Below are 7,376 nucleotides of genomic sequence, written 5' to 3'. Positions count from 1 at the left end.
CTCTTCTTTGTTTAAGCAAGTGAACATCATTTGCCTTTCTTAGTATAAACTCTATAACCAAACTACACTGTAAGTCTCCATCTATGCCATAAGAAAGAATGACATGTCATAATAAGTCATGAGGGCTCTGTAGCCAACAAAAATGATTGGCTATATATAGACATTAAAGTATCAGTTTCAGAGATGTTCTCATGTAGAGGAATCATTGCATACATTACCTTCTTTGTTGATATTGCTAGTCTCTTTCTTTCTATTTGTAGCTAAGATCTTCAAGGGGACCACCCTACCAGATCTTGTTATCAATTTGAATGGAATTCAGAAATTTTTTTCTTCTGTTGAAACAAGAGCATTTTCTCTACACCAATTCAACACATTTCCTACCTTCCATTTTACATTATAATCTATCTCTAGAGGCTTTTGTTACCCCTTTCTGTTTATTAAGCATCTCTTTCTAAGACCTATTCCTGTATCCATTAAGCCTTTGATCTCTCTTGAGTTTTTTGATTTATCATTTGAAGCAGATCTTTTTTTTTTTTTTTGATATCTAGGTTTTTTAATCCTAGTTTTGGAAACCTTTTGCTTAACTGTCTTGTGGATGAGTTTTTCTACTCTTGGTCTGAAATGGCTGATTTGAACTTGATATCAGGACCACTAGGTGCACTTCCCAACAAGAGGTTACCTTGTTTTTCCCTTGTTGGTCTATATTCAATAGTCCAGTGTCAGCCTTTGCCACATCTTATTCATATTCCAGAAGGCTGGGGCATTCTTTTTAATTATCTCTACAGAAAACATTGTTCCTACAAATATCTTGTCAACAATCTTTAGATGACCTATGTTCAAGAAGCATATGGTCACTCTTTCCATATCTTCTACATTTCATAGCAAACTTTCTCATTGTCTTGTTATTATAGAAGGTTTTATGCTTAGGGACTGTTTACCTTCCTTTAGGGTATGATTTTATATTTCACTGCCAGCAGCAGTGGACTTTTCGTGCTGTAATTTTTCTGTCCAACCAGAACTGAGTTGTGAATAGTAAGCTTTATATCCACAGTAGTTTTAATCCATCATAAAGAGGTATGGGTTTGGTTCTTAAAAGTCTAATAGCATTATTCCATGCAGCATTAGCACTCCAAAAGCTAAAGATTCAACTAAAATTTGTCTAGCAGTTGGATCTGATATTGCTCTATATAGAGCTGTATTTAATCTTTGTAAAACATCAGTGAAAGAATCAATTGAAATGATTCAGTTTGTCCCTGTTGTTCAACTTTGTCTAAAGCATTTACAGATATTGTGGAACATTACTTTAGGACTGCATCATCAAGGATATTCTGTACTCTCAATTCTGAATATGGACCTTCACCTAGTAATTGATCCTTAACAGTATCAATGCCTCTAGGCTTTTTCATTGCTCCAGGATTGAAGCCTTATCATTCCACCATGCCATCCAATTTAATTGACTTTAGAATGGCTATTATCAAATCTCTCCAAAAATTTAGAGTTATACAGCTATTTGTAGCCCAGTTATTCAGTATCTGTTTGACATATGGTGAGTGTATGATAAACTCATTAAGGCTTCCTTAAATCCTACCATTTTAAGTCTTTTGTCCTAAAGATTGCCACTCAAATTTTGAAAATTCCCATGGACTTCCCTCATCTCCTGCTAATTTCTTTATCAAGGCTTAGAAAACAATTTTAGGTTTCTTAACAGATATGGACTGCCATAAAGTCTTCTTACAAGGTGGTTTTGCATTTTCTGGCCCTCCTTCCTCTGTCTCTATCTTAGCATCCATTTCAATATTATTTAGAATTTCTTTTTGTAAATTTTCTTCTAAAACTTGTTTTGATTTTTATCCTCTTCTTTTTTCCTGCATCATTATCATCTTTGTATCTTTTTCATTCTTAATTATAAAGCTTTCTAATTTTTCTTCTGCAGTTTGTTTCCAAAATTTATTTTTCTCCTTGTATCTCTGATACTTTAGCAGTTTTCTCAGTCTGATCTATAAATTTTTGTAAAATTTCCTCTAAAGCTCGTTTCTAAATTAGCATTTTCCTCAGTAAATTTTCCATCCGAAGTTTTTCCAAATTTTAATTTTCACATTTTTTTTCATCTCAGTCTTTTTACCATTATATATTTATAGTCTGATCTATAAATTTTTGTAATTTTTTTCTAAAGCTTTCTCCATTGAAAAGACTTATAAAGCCAGAATTATAAAGGTAAAATTTGAGGATTATTAATGTGATAATAGTAATAATCAGTAATATGATCTCTCTTTTCTGTTTTTGTTTGTTTGTTTTTCGAGACAGGGTTTCTCTGTGTAGCCCTGGCTGTCCTGGCACTCACTTTGTAGACCAGGCTGGCCTCGAACTCTGAAATCTGCCTGCCTCTGCCTCCCGGGTGCTGGGATTAAAGGTGTGCACCACCACACCAGGCTTGATCTCTCTTTTCTATTTCTATCTTGGTTGCCATTTAAAGGGCATTAGACAAATACCAAAATCTCTGTGTTATTGTATCCCTCATTATTTTTTTGTTGCTGCTGCCTACAATCTTTATTGGAATTATAGAAAAAGAATCCCCAAAAGTGAAAAAATACATTATGTACAAAACCACTTTCACTCAGGAGAAAGGTTCTGCTTGCCTCTTTAACACACAGTGCCTTTAATTGTAGCTGCAGACTCCACTGTCCTGTCTGCTGTTGTCTGGCTTTCAGCCTGATTGCCAGCCTCAGCCTCCACGTTTTATGGAACTTCATTTCCACTGGAGGAGCATCCACACTGCCTCCATTCACCTCTGGCTTTTGTTTAGCTTTCTTTGCATCATCTTTCTGGCGACTCTCTTCCTCTGGTTTCCTCTTCTTTCTGACAAGATGGGAAAGATCAGTCACACAATTTGATGAGGAAGCCATCTGTTGGTCTTCTTCTGGCCATCATGGATACTGAGGCATCAGCTCTTGGTGGAGTGAAACACAAAGTAGAGCTCTCCACCAGAGTAGCTTTCAGTGCCATTTCAGCTACATTCCCACGCCACTGAGCTTCCTTTCCATCGTCTATCTTCTCTCAAACTTCAGGTAGCAGTTCTTTCAGCTCTTCAATTTCTTTCTCGCAGTCATTAATTGATCCTTCAGTCTCCTTCATCTGTTCATGTGGTACAGCCATTCTCTTCTCAATGACTTCAATAGATTTGCAAACTGTGCTACTGCCTCATCATACTGAGAGATGTAAGCATAGGCCAAACCCAACTGGTAGTGAGTCTCTGCCAGGAGACAATCTTCCAAATACTGTTCTTGCAGGCTTAGGCAAGCCTGAAACTCCTCCACAGCTTGGATATAATTCTCATACAGATTTTTCACTTGCTTAGTTAGAGTCATACCAAGATATCCTTTGCCATGTTTCCAAAAGGCTTCAGGCCTTCATCCTTGGGCTGTTGGGCCCACAGCAGGTTGGCCTGTTTTCCCCCTGACTACCTGCTGTTCAGAGCCCCCTGTTCTCCACATGGACAATGTTTTTTCTAAGTAGAGGCCGTAGAAAACAAAACAGAACAAAAATAAAGAACAAAAAAGCAAAAAACAAACAAACAAAATAAAACCGAAAAAGTCTGCTATCCAAATTGCTTCTTTGTGGTTTTCTTGTCCTTTCCAGCTATTTTGAAAAAACAAACAAACAAACAAACAAAAACCCTGCCCATTAAAAAAGAAAAGAAAAAGGGAAAAAAAGAACAAAAAAAGGAAAGGAAAGAAAGGGAGAGGAGAGGAGAGGAGAGGAGAGGAGAGGAGAGGAGAGGAGAGGAGAGGAGAGGAGAGGAGAGGAGAGGAGAGGAGAAGAGAAGAGAAGAGAAGAGAAGAGAAGAGAAGAGAAGAGAAGAGAAGAGAAGAGAAGAGACCCTGCTTCCTAGCTCTTTTACCCAGGCTCATTGTTGCTGCTGCTCTGGAAAGCTTTTCACATTTGGGACCTGCCTTAGGCTCCAGTCTGCCTTTGCTCTTTTGAAGAGACCAGGTCTCCTGCCCAGTTAGACTAACTTTTCCCTGCCTTTTACATGAGTCTCAGTCTAATAACTAAATATAAAATTAAAAAGTTCGGATTACATACCTTCCATATTGAATACCATCTATAAAAGCCAAGGTTTTCCTGCTGGCCCTAGGCTCTTGGAATAAGGACTCCAAGACTCAAATATATTTACAAATAGGTAGGCCATAAGCTTTGGATAGTCTCTGATTAAATTATAACTTAATATTCCATTTATTCTAAGCTAAGTTCTGCCAAAAAGGCTATCTCTGCTGAGTTCTCATGCTTCTGTTGTCCTCCATATAACTGGACAGATCCATGCCTGGCTCTATCTCAGAATCCTTTCAGCCTACTGTATATCCTATCTTCTATTATACCCTTTCCTATAGGCCATTGGTGTGTGTGTGTGTGTGTGTGTTGTAGTTGTGTTTTTACTGACAAGTGATGAAACCATACAGTACATAAGAGATTCTCTCTATAACTGTAAGAGGCAGAAAGAAGTGAGGACACCAAGAAAAAAAGGCCTTCAAAATCAACATTACCAAAGATCACAAGGCTTCATTGCTCTACTCCAGGTATATAGATAGGTAGGTAGGTAGATAGATAGATAGATAGATAGATAGATAGATAGATACCAAGTTTAACATTTATATGGGATTCCTGAGTATGCAAGTCAGTAGATCTCTGATGATATTTGCTAGCTTTTGGGTTCTTTGTCTTCTGTTGTTTTGTTTTCTACAACTTTGATCTGATAATTCTGTTTTATCTCGTGTTTTATTATGTTATATTTTATTATTCCCTCTTAAAATCTCTTCTTTTCTATTGAAAGGCAGAACTGGGGTAGCTCATGCTGGGAAAGGACTTGGTGAGGAACTGGGAGAAGTAGAAGGAGGGGAAACTACAATGAGGATATATTATATAGGAAAAGAACCTATTTTTAATTAAAAGAAAAAAATCGCAGAAGACACAACAGTTTCAGCCAGCACTTTTCCTGGGTACAGCAATACAGACCCAACAGACAAGCTGTATTCGTTGGTATAATAATAGCAAAACTGTTTATAGCAGTAAGAAGTCACTCGTTTGACTGAATTTTTGAGCCTCTTCGCAAGACAGAACTCATGCCTGCTAATATAACTATACCATCCTATCCACAGCTAGGAAGCCAGAGCCTCAGGGGAGAATCAATTAAAGCTGCTTTGCTAAATGGTCATGTTATCAAACTTTCTATTACATATTATGGTTTTATTTGAAAGATCTTGTTGCCTTCATTCCTGATCCGACAAGCCTCTTATGGCAGAGGATAGTAGTGAAGTGGTTAATGTTGAAACTAATAACTGTTCAGTGTGCTGAGAACAAATAATTCGCTTGAGTACAGATGCCTAGGTGGAAGTTTTTATAAACCTCCTTCCCAAGGCTTAGCAAACACTATGGAAAAGGAGACCAAAGAATCTGATAGCTAGAGGACAAGTAGAAGTGTTACAAAATGCTGGTCTCTGCATATGAGTTGGCTATTACCTATAGAAACTCCTAACAGCTGTGGTCAAAACATCCAGCAGAGAGAAGAGAAAGTATTATTGCTCCACCCCCACCTGAAGAGTTAGAGGAGGAGTTGATGCCTACTGAGGAAGGGGAAGTCACTTTTCTTTGGGGGTTAACCATAGGCAGATTTCTCATACTCCAGTGGGTGAAGTCATGCCAATCCTCACCTGAGCAACACTAATTGGACTTAGTGGGTTTTAAAAATAATTTTTTAAAAACCATGAACATAAGATTGTAAGGGTGATATGTTGATAAAGCTGAGGAGACTTGGAAGAAGGGAATATTGGGTGGATATAAGCACAATATATTGTATATGTCCTTGAAAATTTCAAAGGATAAAATATAATAAAATATAAGAAGCCTCTTTATGGAGTAAAAATAAAACATTTAATGAAAATTTATCAAAATTTAATATACTGTATATTTTAGTGAAGCCAGTTTATTTGATCTACGACTATAGAATGAAAATAATTCAAAAGAAGGACTATGACAGATGCAAGTCTGAGTTCAAAGAGCTTTTTATTAGGCTTTTTATTACTACCATAATATAAGAGGATAGTTACAGGCAGAGATTGGTTTTCAAAGACTGAAAGAGCTGAGCATGGACTAATCACAGAGCTAGGATATGGTTCTATTTCTGAGCCTTTATATAAGTTTTTCTGTGTAGGTTCTGTCTCTCCCATGTCACTAGCAAGTCAGAAAGATTTTTGTTTTGTTTTCCATTGCTACTACTTTCTTTTATGCGTTAATCTCTGAAATTCACCGTGTACCCCATTTCTCACCCTCCCACCACAATCTCTTAATGTATTCCCTGAAACTTCTTTGAAATGTATAAGGTGATAATCTGTGTTCTATAGATTCGTCCATACTATTTAAGGGCATTAACTCTGCCTAAAAGTTACAAAGAGTTTCTCTTCAGTCAATAGGTTGGAGAGAAGTCTCCATTTTAAGTAAAGATCTTTTGGCCTGCACCCTGTTGGAAATCTTGGTGCTACAAACAACCTGCAACAATGGTTTCCAGTTTATTTTAGTAAACAAATTTTAAGTTTAGGATACAAGGGCCAAAAATACAATCTATAATCAAAAGTATAAACTTTTGACTTCTGGAGACAAGGGGTACAGCTCCTACTGTACCAAAAGAGAGGACCTAGTTTTGACCTTGATACATCTTAGGGTAGAGATATGAGTTACCTTTAACCATCTCCTTTAATTTTTTAAACTTTTAAAAAATGTTTGTGTTTTATTAATCCAAAAGCAACATGTTTTTTTGTAAGCATTTCACATTATGCCTGTGCCTCATTTTTGTATCAGAGAATCAAAGCTTTACTCTTGTGCTTGATAACAACTCTAGGATTCTCCTGTGTGTATAGTAGTACAAAAACATGTGGCGTAGTTGTCCATAAATGTTAAAAGTTCATATATAAATAAAACGTGCATATGTTCCTACCCAGGCATATTCATTTTAGTGCTGGTTGTCCACATTAATATTCCAAACTTAGTAGTGTCAGGTAGATCTGGAGTCAAATCTCTCTTTTCTTTATAAAGAGAATATGACAAGGAGGTTTTAGAAAAGACCTGAAGTTGATGAGGCATCCAGAAATTCACATTTTTTTCTTTGGTATAATTTAAAAGTAAGCATGGAGAAGATATATACAGTAAATATCTTTCACTCTTTAGAAATTGAAAGGAAATTTCAATGTAACACACAAGAAGAATCTAGGGTCCTTTAAAGAGTGTCCTGTAGGTGACCCCAGACACAAATGTATTTATAAAAAAATATATATGGAAAGTTTATAGGATGAAGAATGTTGGGTTCTATATTCTCCAAACCCTATAGA

At 36.5% G+C, this 7,376-nt stretch overlaps 1 pseudogene; it reads right to left on the bottom strand.

The window, feature by feature from the left end:
* Positions 2,531–3,333, bottom strand: Nasp-ps1 (nuclear autoantigenic sperm protein (histone-binding), pseudogene 1; annotated as a pseudogene).

The sequence above is a fragment of the Mus musculus genome, chromosome 6 (assembly GCF_000001635.26).
Source record: "Mus musculus strain C57BL/6J chromosome 6, GRCm38.p6 C57BL/6J".
In the NCBI taxonomy this organism is placed as follows: Eukaryota; Metazoa; Chordata; class Mammalia; order Rodentia; family Muridae; genus Mus; species Mus musculus.
Note: the sequence above shows the minus strand (reverse complement) of the source record. Positions and strands in the feature narration are given on the sequence as shown.